Below are 16,856 nucleotides of genomic sequence, written 5' to 3'. Positions count from 1 at the left end.
GCATTATTATCATTGGCAGCTCTTCTAAATGTGATTCTTAAACCACCCTTCCACATAATATCTTTGTAATCTGAGAAGAATCCTGGCAACAGGCGCATGGGGAACAGCACTGTGTGGCTTTTAGATAATATTTTATCACCAGCCTCAAATCCACCTATTTTGTAGTAAGAAGCCTCGGTTTTGGATAATTTTAGTGTGACCAAAGCTGTGGAGGTAATGCCGGGATAATCCACTCTGTTTATAACAACACCATGCTTTCTGAACTCAATTTCAGAGAACAGATGCGGCACAAAATTGTCTAACAATCTTATATTTGAATTTGCCGGATAATCTGTTCCATCGAGCTTTACAACATCAAATTTGATGTATAGATCTGCTCTGTGGGGGTGTATAAAGCCATCCCCTACATCAAGATCAACCTCAATTTCTGTGTTGGGTTGATTTAAATTTGCAAATGTCCTCCTGTTTGGGGGGAATGATTGTAGCTCATAACTCTCAATATTTTCCATTTTTTTGTATGTATTTTTATTTAAATATTAATCTCTATGATAGCAGTTGTTGTGGCTCCAGCAAAATCAACTAATTCTTCTTTTTCATTAGTGACCATCAACTCAATATAATCTATTCTAATATGGCACACAGGAAAATATAATGTTGGGGATGGAGTGTAGATGATGGGCTCCATAAATTCAGAATTAGGTTTAAATGTTGCAATGATCCCAGTTTGTTTGTGAGTGCCTATGCCATTTGATTTGGTGATCATACCCTCAGCCACATTACAGTGAATATTCAGAGTCTCTATGGCTAAGAATTTAGGTATATTAATAGCAGTGTGTTTGATGGCTGGTTCAAGTTTTGTGTTGTTCTCAAAGCCTAACAGCTCTCCTATAGTACCCAGATCCACTGTTTCTGTAGCAGATACAATCTCTACTCTGTGAGTGACAGAATTTTGAGTTAATACTATACCTCTGGGTAATTGAGCATTTAGAGTGGACAGATTATACTGCCCTGGAGTGATGACAATATTTTGATCACCAACTGCAATTTTGTTGTTGTGGTGTGTAATATTAGGGATCAAGTACATGCCATAAAATGCTCTGAGAGCTATTGTTTTGGGATATACTATATTATCATGTAATTTGAGTTTCAATATTAAATTTTGGCTGGTGAGATGGAATGCCCCCATGATGTTTTAAATACCACAGGGCTTTTTGAAAATTTTCAATTGATGGTTTATTTATTTGAGACAGATATCTAAGAACAGATAAACACAAATGTCCACAATTAACATCTTTGAAGTTTTGAACACGGGCATTATTGTAATAAAGATTAGTTGAATTTAGATATTTTACTAAATTTTCAGGTGGAACACCTCCAAATGAATCAAACACAAATGCCTCATTGTTTAAATATTTAAGATAACAAATCCAGTTAGTGCCCTGATTTTTGTACTTATCCAAATTAACAATGCCACACTCTTTGTTGAGTGGTTGTTCTGGTAAAGAATCAGACATGTACACACCTCTAAAATTTTTGATGCCCAGTGGCTTGATTAAAGCTTCAATATCTTGGTTTGTAAGCGGCTCTTGTTTTTTTTAAACTTATTCATGGCTCTCTTAACACCTTTGCCTTGTTTCTCCATGGCCAGGTTATGGCGCTTCAATTCATCTAATTATGCCCTATTCTTCTTGGCATCTATTACTGTTTTTGCTATGGCAGCTGATCCCCCAGCCAAGCTCCCAACAGCCCCAAGTGCTGCTAAGATGGCTGGGATAGTAAATATGAAACCCCCCCACATGTGATTTTTTTCTAGATTGCTGTAATTTTTTTAATTGGGGGTATTAAGGAACAATTTCATACCATGGCCCTTGGCAATACAAGAATTTTTTTTCTTGCGCTGCTTTTTGGTTAAAAGGCTATCAATAGTTTTAGAGATTTAACACCTGCATAAGGTATTTGATACATAACACCCTTGGCCTTCATTCTAGGTTTATTATATAAATATATTCACAGCCCCCACCCCAGTTTTTGTTTGGTGTTCATAGCTATGGTGGTCCCGAATGCTGCTATTCTCTCACTCAAAGAAGCATCTTTGCTTACAAATCTACCAAATGCAGCCTCTTCTAATTTCTTGTCTGCAACATGTCTCTTGTCAAGATCAGAATTTGTGTTGTATGCTATGTCATGGTCTCTACAAGCAGCATCTAGGGGATTAACACCAGGATCACCTCTGTTTAATCTATGGTCCAGTTTTGTACCGGGACCACAATACTGATAGCCTGGAATGTGTAGTTCAAATGGCAGCTTGTTTATGATGTCATTAACCAACCCCCGACCCTCAGAGATATTCCAAAATTTAGGTGGTAGAGTATTAATAATTTTTATAAGATATCCAATCCCCTTAGTGTCATTCACTATAAAATTAGACAATTTTGTGCTTATCATGTCCATAATTCCAACCTTTTCATTGTAAAAATTGTGGTTGCCAGCATTTTCCTCCCCAGCTATCACCAGCAACCTATCTACAAGTTTCCTGACATCATCAACCCAGACAAATTCTTTAGGCAGGGTGTTGTATTGTTTGATTCCACTGCCTGTCTTAATTTGTGACCATATGGGCTTGATTAAATTGTTGTATTTTGCTCCACTGCTAGACTTGACTCTTTTTTGTGTGGGATCATTGTTCTGGTATAGAGCATCTGATTTTATTAATATTTCTTTGTAGTGCTCATAATCTTGATCTGTATAGCTGCCAGGCCTTTTCCTAGTCATCAGTTCCCACAATCCAGGTGTGCCGGGATATTTAACAAAACCACCTCTTTCTCCAAGATGAGTTTGGTTTGAGTTGGTGTTTTAAGTCCACTTTATGCACAGTAAGGCTAATCGGGACTGGACCTACAGTTTAAAGTGGAATCCGAACCACTTGTGCCTCCACCGGGTATCGAACCCGGGACCCCTTGATTACAAGGCGAGGACGCTACCACTGCGCCATCGGGCAGGCCCTTTCTCCAAGATGAGATTCTGAATATACAATTATATCATCTCCCATAAATGTTACTCTGAAATTGCCAATTCTATGTATGATGCTACCATCACGCTCTGTGTCAGCATATAAGCCAAAGACCTCATCTTTGTTGTCTTTTAGGTGTGCTTAAATATTTTTGAGCAAGAAGACCCAATTCAATAGGATCCTGAGTAGCTTCAATTCTTCGAGGAGCAACAGGACTAGGTGTATGAATACTAGAAAGTGGGGTGATTGGATAATCTAATATATTCCTAGCAGCTACAGATACAAGCTCTGTGATCAAATTTTGATTTTGCTCTGTAACAGTTTGGATATTTTTACCTAATTCACTAATAGCATCAATAATAGGCTGTTCTGTTTGTTTGTGTTGTTCATAAATTCCTCGGTTCTGTGATTTCCATCCCTTAAATCTTTTTACAAGATAATTTCTTAATTTAAGATCATCAATGATTGGCCTTTTCATGGTTATTTATATATGTTTCAATGTCTAGAAAATTGTTGATTTTATTTCTGTATTTGCCACTATTGGGTTTTCTTGACATATCAATTGTGACAAACCCATAACTGTCCTGGTTCCAGCACCTACTGCAAAACTTGGAAAAATCATTGTAGCTCAAGTCCCCACCTACATATTCATCATGTATGTGTTTGAGGTTGGTATGATCTTGATGAAACACACATATAAAATTGCTGTTGTCTCGGATAAGCTGCTTCGGTATTTTAGAAAAAGTCTGTGCCAGGTAGAAACAATCAATGTTTTTGTGTCGGCCCTGAGTAAAGAAATTTTTAACCTTGTTTTGATTATCCAGTATAATGTCATCAAACACAACATCAGAATTATCGAGACATTCATGGAGTGGCTTAACATCTGGTTCAAAAGTGGCTATATCCAATCCATCATATAGCTTCATCAGCTGCTGATATTTTAATTGTTCCAAGCTCTTAGAGAAGACATACAAGTGCCTGTTTTTTCAGTCTAACCAGTTGGGTGCCAATAAAAAATTATCAATCATTAGTGTAGTTTTACCACAAGCCGATGGCCCAACAATAAGACATCTAATATTTTCAGACAGCAACTTGCCATTTCTCTTAATCTGCTGTTCAGGTTCTCGCAGCCTCTTTATAACATCCCAGGTGCTCATATTATCACTTTGTCTGCATCGATCCAGCTGTGTTCTGGAAGTCCTAGCCATTTGACAAATAACTTGTTGCCTTTTCTGCGGATGATTTTTTCTATGAGATATGTGTCAGGCTGTTTAGTTTTGTTGAGTTCTTCTTCATAGAACCGCCCTTTGAGAATTTCTCCTCGGTGGTCTTTTATTATATATGTGTTAAGGGTCCCAGGTTTAACTTGAACCACTGTAAATAATTCAGTGCTCCAGTTTCTTGTAAAGCCTCTTTTGAATATGTGCTTATATTTGCTGATTCTTACTTGATCACCCACCTTGTATTTGGCCTTTCTTGTTGTTGGCTGGTATCTAGGATAATAAACAGTCCTGATCAATTTTTGCTCATCAGATGAAGTTACTTCAGAGGGTTTCATGTTGATTGTGGAATGGACCGAGTTGTTATATTTATGTAGAAGTTCTGGAAGAATATTAAGCCATTTATAATTACCTTGAAGTGTAAATTGTTTATACATAAGATTTTTTAGGGTTTTGTTGAATCTCTCTACAATTGAGGCCTTGAGATCACTGTAACTCGAAAAATGTTGTATTGACTGGCTTTTAATAAATTGTTGGAACACAGAATTATAAAATTCTTTGCCATTATCTGTTTGCAAATAGCGCGGTGATCTTCCACTCTGATTGATGATTGTTCTGAAGGCTTCTGCAACACATTTTCCAGTCTTGGATTTGAGTGGCACAGCCCAGGCAAACTTTGAAAATGTGTATATTACAGTAAGTAGATACTTGTAGCCCTTGTTGATTTTGTCTAAGTTTTTCAGCTGTCCACTTGCCATCTCAATCAAGTCGCACTGCCATAAATCATCTATGCCTTTTGTGACTACTGGCAGTCTCTTATAATTATGTCTGGCTTGTCTGTGTAATTCATCAACAATAATTTGTCTAGACATAATATGAAAACAAGAATATTGCAACTATGGGGTGTTCAGCAGCTGATACTACAGGATTTTCTAAATATAATTTGTCTCCTATTTGTATATGAAATTCCAGAGAGCCATCATCTTCAGCATAAGATGTTTCTAATGCATTGGGATCTGTAAAATCCTCTAACTCTACACTGGTGATTTTTGGTTTGTTGTCAGCATTTGTTACTGATAAGGTGGGGTAGTGGTGTGCCTGTGGTTGAAGCCAATATTTGATCTTGATTGGTCTAAGTGTGCCCCCAACAAAAAACTGGTAATAAAATTGTGCAGGGGACAGCATATATATTTTGCCACCTGTTGTAAATGGTGAATCATATTCTTTGTTGGGGATGCTGTACAATTCAAGAATTACTGTATGTTTTGGATTCTCGATTATGCCTGTTATTTCTTTTTCTGCTGTAAGCAATCTGCTTGTTACAGATTCAAGGTGCTCATTGATGGTCCTAACAACATCATCATGGCCTGGCTTGATTTTTATGTCCACAACAAGTTTCTTGTATTGTTGCACAATCTCTTGAAGCTGGGTGGCAAAAACAGACAGAGCATTTGCTTGATTGGATTCCATGGTCCCTAGCTGTTGCTTGATATTAGCTACAATTTGCTGTAAATTTTCAACAACTACCAATTTTGAATTTTGAGCAGTAAGATCATGGACCTGTCTTCTCATATCCTCAAACAGGGCATGCAGTTCATTAATATGTTGATTAGTTGGTAGAGTGGCCACTGTCTGAGTAAGTTGTTTGATCTCTGTCTGGATATTCTTGATATCTTATGATTTCAATATGCGATTCACAGCTCTCTTAATATTTTTAAGTTCCTGTGATGTAGGCAGATTTGATACAGTATTTTGCGAAAAATTCAAGTGCCAATTTCACATTATTTAATTCAGAAGCATCAGCCACATTTTGCATAGCATTTTGGAGCAGGGCTATATCAGCCTGGGTGGGTGTTGATTGTTGTAAAATTTCAAGTTTTGTTTGGATATCATCGATCAAGTGATGAAAATGAGATAGCTCAGATTCAGTGTTGAGGTTTTCAAGCTTTGTGATCTGTTGCTGGACACTGACAAGTGTGTCTACAATACCAGGCAGGCGGGATTCTTGTACATTTGTCAAATCACTTTGCACTGCTGCTATTGTACCCTCAAGATGGGTTATGGTACTTTGAATTTTTCAAAAATCTTCATATGTTTCAAGTTGCAGCTTAATGTTGGCAACACTCCGAGTTATTGCACTCAAAGCATCAGAAGATGGCAAGTTGTTCATAAAATTTTCAAGTGACTCAATTTTTTCTTTAACCTCGGCTATGGCATTGTTTAGAGGGTCCAGATTAGGTATCTGGAGTGATTGAATCTGTTCTTTTAGAGTGGAAATCACTAGATCAAAATCTTCTTGTGATTTTATGCTTTTGACAATTGTTTGGAGCTGTGTCTGGACATTATTTATCTGCTCTTCCAATTGCTGTTTCAATTGCTCAGAGTTGGTGGCCTGGGTCTTAAATTTGGCTTGAAGAGCTGCTACAGCTTCTTCTAAACTTTGAAAATTATCCAATGTGGCCAAGTCAGTATATTTTTGAAGCAGCAATTTCAGTTCTGAGTCAATTTTAAGAAGAGGGTCCATGCGTTGTGTTTGTAAATTTGTAATTTCTAGTTGAAGACTGGCATTGAGTGTAGTTTGTAAAGCTTGTAAATCACTTCTTAATTTCTTGACTCTGACATCAAGCATCAGAATCTCATCACTGTGATCTTCATGTCTTGTATGACCAAATATATCATTAGGCATTTTTGTTTTAGTGGTTATTTATTATTGAATATCTGATTCTTAATTCTATAAAAAAGGTATAAGCTTGTCATATGATCCCGGGACCTCAATATATAAGCAGTCACCAGCAGAAACAGTATATACAGTGCCAGAAACCATGTTTGAGTGCTTAATTCTATAAATATTTCTCCCTACTGAAATCTTGACCTTACCCTCAGGGGTTGTAATAAATTGCAATTGACCACCTACAGGTAATTGGTAATAATTTAAATTATTGTTAAATATGTACAATGTTTTACCTGTTTCATCATCAACATCTGTAAGTATGCTGTTCAGATGAATAATTAACAAAGCACTTAGTTTAGATATTATATCAGAAGAGGGTTGTGGTGTTGGCAGGTCCATAATAGCCTGTTTTTTGAACCCAAATAAGTTCATAGGCATGTTTATTTATTTCAAATCATGCTCTGTAATTGGGCATTGATTACCACTTTTCAAATCACAATGACCCCATGGTAGAATATGTATGCCACATGATAAAATGCATCTCTTATCATCATGTGGGTCCAGAGCCACTTTTCTTACAATATTTGTAGCCAATAGTGATCCACACTCTGAATTCTGGATTCTGATGTTCTGATTGTGCTACATGATTTGAGGCAATTTTTGTAATCTTCAAATTCAAGCTCTTTGTCTACAGTCACTCTGCCAATGCCCTTGGCCTTTTTTGCAACAACACCACTACATGTTTCAAAACTGTACATCTTGGTCCTTAACCCAGCAAATGCCACAATAACATCACCAAGTGTCTCATCTTTTAACTTGCCAGGCACCTTTTTGTTGTGGGGTTTAATTTTTGAATGTTCAGTGGTATCAAAATATTTAAACAATTCAGGCTGTGTTATATCTTGATAAACATCTTCTGTTTGAATATCAAGAACAAAACTATCTGTGTCCATGTACATCAGTTTTACACGATCCTTATAAAAAGGCTTCAACACATCATAATACAATTTTAACAAGTGTAATTTGGCCAATTCCAATATCACAGCCCCTACATAAATAGGCTTATCAAACTTAATCTTCGTTTTTTTCATGTTGAAAAGTACCATATTTTCATCATAAATTCTTCTGTAATTGAAGTTGGGCTTTGCAATCAATTTTTTGCTGCGGCTGGGGTCAGTAATTATTTTAACATCAATATGTTTTCTGACATTTTCAATTGTTTTGCCATACACTGAATTGACCATCAATTTAAACAAGGTCTTATCACATTGGCTCATTGCAGATGTTCGAAGCTCTGTGTTTGTCTCAATATATGGTTTCAACCATATTGAGTGCCTGAACCTCAAAACTTTTCCAACTTTGGTCACTTGAACACCATGATTCATCAGGAACTGTAGGTTTTTGTAATATATGACATAATCCTGTTTCGGCTCTAGAGTCATCATCAATTTCTTCTGTTTAGAGCCAGGTGAACACTTAACCTCAGGAATTGGGGGCAGATCAGAAAATTTGTTGTGTAAATCTTCAGGAATTGTCAGATCAACCTCTAAGAACAGGCCATAGTTACTGTCATCAAAATCCTGAAGATCTTCAATATTGAAATCTTCAACCCACTCAAGCCCTGCATATGGCAGTTTTTCATCACAGCATAACCATAGAGGCTATTGGCATCTACATACAGTATATAATTTGATGGCAGTGCTGGATCATAATCAGGAATATATTTGTTATTTGCTCTGGCATATCTCTGAGAACATTGCACCATGCCTCCTCTTATACATTGTTCCATAAACAGATACATATCTTGATCCTGGATCAGATCCAATTGCATTTTAGTGTTTAAAAACATTGCAGACCATGCTAGGCCCGGAGCACTGTAAAAATACATTGGATCCAGCTTATAATTTTCCATGGAAGATTTTCTGAATGCCTGCAGTATATCAGCTAAGAGGGTCACATCAAGTTTTAAATATGCCTTGTGATAATCACCAAATGTCTGGCATTTTAAATTGTTCCACATCAATTGGGCATGGTGATAATCTTCATCAGTGATTCCAGATCCTCTGATTTTGCTGTAAAACTCTTGTTGTGGTGGCAGAGAACACTCATCAAATTTAGAAAAATCTGTAACATAATCATATGGATATACACCCTTCCGCCTAATTAATTTCAGCTCCTGATTTGGAAACGAAGCACATGTGATTTTGAATTGATCATCAGATAATTGACTGGCCAGTGTAGCCAGGCTAGCCGATAAAATTCTGTATGAATCAAGAAATCTTAAGTGAATAGGAACACCATTAACTCTAATTATTTTGCTAATAGCAATATATTTCTCATTATTTTCAACTAAAATATTTAAATTCTGCTTGTCAAACCCCTCGTACCTGATCAAATGATGAAAATCATAATTGGATGCACCATGGCAAAATATAGGGATAAATTTTGGTCTCTGGATCTTAATATTACAGCTATTACACAGGGGCATTAAGAATTTACCATCTGTATGAGAATGGTGATGAACCTTGATATTTGTATCTGAAAATTCAGAATCACATACCGGGCATTTTTCTGCATTGTTGAAATCTTCAATCTGTTCCTCTGTTAAAGGCAACATGGGTTTTGATTTTAATAAGACATTAGATGCTATGTCATGGCACTCATTTTCTATTCTATGTGCAAATTTTTTGATGGCATCTGCTCCCATGTATAAATCTTCTTTACTAACAACCCCAACCTGTACAATCACATAAAAAAACTAGAAGGTTCATGTAGCTGGTATGATGTAATTGAAGGTTCATCAGGATCTGGGCTACAGAATGCAAGAGGTTTGAGATTTGATTCAAAATCACAGACTATATATGCTGGGTGTTCCAACAAGGCTTCAAATTTTTTGAATTTGGCATTTTCACTTGTCTTAGGCATAAGCATATGAACAGGTTTATGATTCCCACAGTATTTCAGATGCTCAATTAACTTGTTTTTAGCAATTTCTGCATTCTCTTCCCGAACACCATTCACCATTTTTTGACCATCAAATACAGACAAACATCTTCTGCACAACTTGAATATTCTATGAGTTTTGTCTAGTTGTGTTCTGACTAAAGCTTCAAGATTATGTATCAAAGTGTAATGATATGTGCCATCTCCTTCAATTAAGAGCAGATCAATCGGAACAGCAGAATCATCATCAAGTGTACTGATTCTGAGAGGTGCTATCAAGCAATTGCCACGGCCAGTAGAACAAATAAATACATTAATAGATAATTGTTTACCATTGATATTCCTGGCCTTTTTTTCAAATTTATCAATATTCTGAATAGACATTGGATATTCTAAACCCTCCATTGCTTCATCAAAATCATTTTCATGCTGTTTATAATAACTTATTCTCTCAGGATTCCTTAAAACTAGATACAAAGCAGCTAACATACACCACAAAAAGCATTTCTGGTCGGTATTTTCTATGTTAACCACGGCTCTTTTGTTTTTAATATTGGCAGGTAATGGCAGATGTGTAGATCCTTGCAATGGGCTGAATTCAGAAATATTAATATATAACTTGTGTGAAGATCCACATAGGCTCGATCCAGACTCTTTTGCTGCAAATTCAGAGTGTTTAATATTCAATTGATCTATCAAACTGCTTATTATTTTGTCTGAATTTGTATTTGAATATACAGGTTCAGTTTCTGTTATGTGGGGCTGTGTAAATTTTGTGCCATTTGGCTTCTTATATTGTGTAAACAATTTGAAGGAAAGCTTATAAGAGCCATTTTTTCCTTTTAGAATTGCCTGCACATCAGGATTTATACTGTTAAAAAAATTCTTAAGGTCACATTTTTGCTCTGATACAAACCGGTAATCCCTAAGTTGGCCATTAAAACTGTTATGGATAGGTGGTGCATAGCGTGGCTGCTTTGCCGGTCCAGCATTAACAGGTGTTTCATGCTTCCTTTTCAGACCAGATGTAGATGGTTGTGGGGCCAATGTTGATAACTGTGCAGAACAAGAGCCTACATGTCTATTGAAATATGCCTTGCTAAATATTTTATGGCAATTGGGGCATATTTTTGTGGGAGTTCTATATTTGCCTGGGTCACAATTTTTTTGGTGCCTAGCAAAATTGGGGCTGGATATATTTTTATTACACTGATTGAAATATTTTTGATTTGGCATTTTTGTTGTTGGTTTATTATATAAGATTTCCTGGGGTTCAATTCAAAATTTTGTACTTAATATATATATATATATTGTTCAGCTGTGTGCTTTGTTTATTTCTTGTGTATATTTAATATGTTAATATTATTAATTTTTATTCTCGGTTTATTATACAAAATTTTTTGGGTTTTAAATCAAAACTCTATGCTTATTATGACAGGTTGTAAAGCTAATAGCCTACAAGTGGAAAAAGAGAATAAATATTGATCTACACTGACCTTCCGCAAATGCCTGCACAGACATGCATGTCCTAGAAAGGCAATGACCTAGCACTGTGTTATGTATTGATTTTTGTATAACAAGCTGGGTCAGATATAAGCCTGACTCTAAATATGAGTGGATTACAACAAACAAGCTGGATGTAACAAATATCAGATTTTTTTATACAAAATATAAGCCCTTTTTGTTCAATATATCAGAAATATATTTAATATGAATAATAAGAAATGTTATATATTAAACCAAACAGGCCTGTAGTATGAAAAGCACTGTAACAACACATCTGTACTCCTCAGCCACTCTCACAATACTTGCTGATATGTAATGCAAAATCTCTTTATGTACCCTAAGCATGGATTAAAACATCTGAAACAACAATGCAATCAGAATATAACACATCATCACATTATGTCATAATTAACCAATCAGAAAACAACACATGCATAATATTGGATAATAATTTGTTGCATAGCATGATGCAATAGAAATAAACCAGAAGTAAGCATGTGTGTGTGTGTGGGTGGGTGTGTGTGTGTATGTGTGGGTGGGTGTGGGTTTTTGGCTTAATTTCGAGTGTATCCAAAACAATATCAAAAGGGGCATATTTTTAACAAGCTTATGGACAACAATCAGGCTGATGCAACTTTTGTAAGTGTAAGCAAATCAATCTGAGGGGGCTCATCATTTGTACACTGTAGTTTCGGGAAATTCCCGAGGGCATTTTTACAAAAATCTTGGATTAGACAGGGTACTACATTTGAGCAAAAAGCTCATATGGGCATGTTGAGCTTGTTTTAAGTGTAGCCAAATCTGCTTGAGGGGGGCTCATCATTTGTTGAGTTTATAGTATCATCAATTACACTACTCAAGCGATATTTTAAATAGATGGAAGAACTACTTTAATGATCTCATAAATGTTCATGTAGGAAATCAGAAGTAAATGAAGTACACACAGTAGAACCTTTAGTTCCAGAACCTAACTTGACTGAAGTTTAAGATGCAGTTAAATGGCTAAAGAATAACAAAGGACCTGGCTATGATTTAATACCAGCTGAGTTAATTAAATATGGTGGAAATTCGTTAATATGTCATATTCATAAATTAATTTGTTTAATATGAAATAAAGAAGAAATCCCTCAACAGTGGAAAGAATCCATAATTGATCCTGTTTTAAAAAGGTGATAAAATGAACTGCAATAATTACCGTGGAATTTCTCTACTCTCAACAACATATAAAATATTATCTAACATTTTTTAAACGAGACTAACCCCATATCCTAATGGAATTATAGGTGATTATCAATGTGGAAGATGTGTAACAGATCAACTACAGATCAATTTTTTTCTTATCAGACAGACTCTTGAGAAAAAGTGGGAATATAATCAAAGTGTCCATCAGCTATTCATTGATTTCAAAAAAGCATATGATTCAGTCAAAAGAGATAAATTATATAATATATTTGTCGAGTTTGGAATACCTAAGAAGCTTGTTAATATGATAAAAGTATGCACCAGTGAAACAGAAAGTAAAATTCGTGTGGGTATTAATGTGTCTGACAAATGTACAATTCTTGATGGGTTAAAACAAGGAGATGCATTATCTCCATTGCTCTTTAATTTTGCCTTAGAATATGCTGTTAGGAACGTTAAAGAAACTAACGAAGGACTAAAATTAAACTGCGTGATTCAGTTGTTAGCATATGCAGATGATGTAGATGATATAAATACAATTAAGAGTAATGCTAAAATATTTGTCAAAGTAGCTAAAGAGATAGGTTTGGAAGTTAACAAAGAGAAAACTAAATGTATGCTTACAATCCGAAACCAAGTGTTAGGTAATTATAAAATCTAATTATTGATAACAACTCGTTTGAACCAGCTTCCAAATTCAAGAACTTAGGAGTAATACTAACAAATGAAAATCATATTAAAGGGGAAATAAAAAGCAGGCTTAATTCAGGAAATGCGTTAATTTTCTCTTCACAAACTTTTCTCTTCTCGTTTAATATCTAAGAAACTAAAAGTTAAAACATACAAAACCGTAATTTTGCCTGTAGTATTATATGGGTGTGAAACTTGGTCCCTTACGTTGAGAGAGGAACATAAATTGAGAGTACTGGAAAATAAGATCCTTAGGAAAATATTTGGACCTAAAAGGGATGAGGAAATAGGTGAGTGGAGAAGGTTACATAATTTGAATTCATGTCCAGATATTATTAGAATGATTAAATCAAGAAGACTTAGGTGAGCAGGCTATGTGGTTCGAATGGGAGAGGAAAGAGGAGTTAACAGAATTCTTGTTGGGAAACCTGATGGTAAGAGACCTGTAGGAAGACCAAGACGAAGAAGGAGGGATAACGTTGAGATGGACGTAAGGGAAATCGGTAGGGATGGAAAAGAGTATATAGATCTTGCTCAGAATAGGGACAGATGCAAGGCCTGTGTTGCTGCAGCCATGAACCTTCGGATTTAAGAAGGCTAGAGAGTTAGTTAGTTAGTTACAAATATCGTGGATTGAAAAAAATATCAGATTCTAGTAGAGTGGTACATTTGGTATCTCAAATCATTTGTCTCTATGTCTGCAAGAGAGAGTTGTATCAGTTCTAATTATAGCAGTGTACTTTACAAATATTATTACAACACAACAGGAGTTAAGCAAAGAATAATTAACTAATATTTTTGAAATTAGTTACGTTTTTTTAAAACTTCGTAAAACACTGAAGAAATGTACAGTCACCGGCAATAAAACTGGGACACTATTAGATCTTGAAATACTCGCTTCGCTGTACGTTGTCGTGTGTGTTGCCTAACTCTGCGACGATAATTAGATTTTAAAAGCAAATTTTCAATTACAACTTCTACCACCGCCATAGAGAAAATTGAAAGAAACTAAATAACTTTCAATGGACAAAAGAGCACTTTGAAGGCCGGGGAGCTTTTCACTGTGCAATACCCGCTTTAGACGAAAGCATTTTCCTTAGCATTTTCCTTAATATTTATGCCATGACCCAAAAGCTACAGTGTAAAGTGAAAAATGTTATGGCATTTTAGATGCCATGGCATATTTCATGTCATTTCTCAAGGATAGAACACGTCCTATTTCCGTACCATTTTTCGTAGCATAGCCAATCAGAAGCGACCTCTAGGTCACGAGTGCAGGTGTAATGGCGACCACGTGAGATGTAAACAAGGTATCACTTCACATTTTCAAAAGCCGATAACTAAGGAGCGGAAGTTAATGAAATGTCATCTTTTTTCTGACATCTCTGACACGATGCCCATTAAATATACATAATATTACACTTTGTCTAGAACCCCAAAAAGGTAATTCTAAAGTGCATTTTTTTGCATTTTTTTTGTAAATTTTCAGGTTTTAGGTCAGCGTCATTTTTCGCAATATTCGGTGTATTGTTTCGTCATATTTTGTAACTTCTTTCATTTTGGTTATATTCTTGAGTCTTTTCACCAAGGTTATCATATGCCTATATACATATCTCGCAGGATTGCAATTTACGAGCAAAAGAAATGCTGAACTGGTGACAGTCTTTGTTGTGTCGGGGGAAACCACCAGGTGCCTGTCTGGGGCTAACTCAGATATTTCAAACAATTTCTGATGTTGAAAATTACTTTCCGAAGTTCTTTTTTCTGGGGGGCGTGTCTATGAACCCTTTCCCAGATGCGTCCCTCATTTTGGTTCCCTATTTTTTTTATACAATTTGTTAAATTTCTAAACAAAAGTTGTTTTACGTTGATCGTGATAATTTATTTTTCTTTACAGTGCCACAGAAACACACCACCCTACATCACCAGGCAAAGATGCAGGAAATTAATGCATTTTACACCAATTCATTCAGTGTATACGACTTTTTCATTAAATTGTTTTAAAATTATTCGGTTGATTCCATTGGAAATCCTCGTTGCATATGTTAGTTGAATGTGCATGTGGTATCATTTGGTGCCCTTTTTTAAAGCAAGATTGCATTTTGTTTAGTTTCCTTTTCATTTCAAATTTTAACCTGAAACTAATAAATTGAATGGTTATTTTTTGCAGTTTTTGTCATTTTTCCTATTTTTTAGGGCATTCTACAGGTCATATACCTATATTTTTTAGGTCATCAACTTCCGCTCCCTACCGATAACTATTCAACCGAGAGGAATAACGTTTCGTCTAAAACGTTATTAGATACATGACAATGGCGCCACTGGCGGTCCCTCCAATGGAACAGGCTGTTCCCTTCTACTTATCGCCCTTTTTGACTATTTAAATTATCTATAATAACATAATACCATAAGAACACTTCTTTCTTCTGAAATCAACACGACGAAGAAAAACTTTCACCGTGACTGGGCTTTTGTTTACTTCACCTACCTCGTCCTCCCACCCTCTGCTGTCTGACGCCGAGGAGTTCCGACCATGCGCGAAGGTAAACGATCCTCATACAGCCACCTCCCACCACGGAAGCTGAACTATCTAGCTGTTCCCTACGAGAGACATAGCGAATTCGTTTTCCTTCGAGCTTTTGCTGTGTGCTAAAGTTTAATTGCGTCGTAGTGATAGTTTTGAGTGTAGTAAGTCTATAGTTTCCGAATCTCATTCCAAAATTGCGTCTGCCAGTCATAACGAACTGGAAAAATCTTCTACAGTCTAAACGTCTGCTAAATGCCTTGGCTAAACGCCTTCCGAGGGAACAGCTCGCGTCCACCTGTTCCAACAGCCCCAAGATGCACGCAGCGGCAGGACAAGAAAGCGAATGTTGCGAGCGTAGGGTTGCGAATGTTGTATGATCGACCAGCTGAAGACGAAAGCTTTTAGTTCATTTAACTTTACAGAAAAGACAGCAAACCAACACCTATCCTAACCGAATTAAAAACTAAAACGAAATCGTACACAAGGCATTTTCAAACAAGTTACTACAACTCTGTAAAATGATTAACAGGATACTCTTTCAGTGTTCCCGAGAAGGGAGTTTGGAACAGTTCGGGTTTTGTCACAATTTCTACAAATCTAGCGGACGTCATGAAAAAACTCGGCCATCTGATTGCCATTATTGCATTGAAGACATTTGAATTACAAGAATGCTCAACTCTACAAAAAAAAATGTCAACCTAATCTACAAATAGAGAGATGAAACAGATTTCGACAAAATATTTTTTCCTCTGATCACTCATAAATTTCTTTTATTAATTTTTTCTTTGTTGCGCATCAAAAATTTTGTTTTTAATGTTTTCTTTACATTATATCATATTTGCTTTAACGTTGGTAACATTGTCATAATTTTAATGTGCATCATGTATGTCACTTCTGACAATTTGTAACATATGTATCGTATGCTTGTTTGGTTCATTTCAACAAGGGTTGAATTTTACTTGGTCTACTGTATTATATTACGACAGGTATGGGAGGGGAGGTGCAAGTGCAGGCCACTTGTTCCCCTACCTGATTTAGCGCCGCACGCCACTGAATGGCGCTCATTAAATACATACTTTACAACGTTCACTGTACACGTATGGAAGA

Source organism: Lepisma saccharinum, chromosome 18, assembly GCF_977018435.1.
Source record: "Lepisma saccharinum chromosome 18, izLepSacc3.1, whole genome shotgun sequence".
In the NCBI taxonomy this organism is placed as follows: Eukaryota; Metazoa; Arthropoda; class Insecta; order Zygentoma; family Lepismatidae; genus Lepisma; species Lepisma saccharinum.
The sequence above is the reverse complement of the archived record's forward strand: the minus strand, read 5'-3'. Positions refer to the sequence as shown.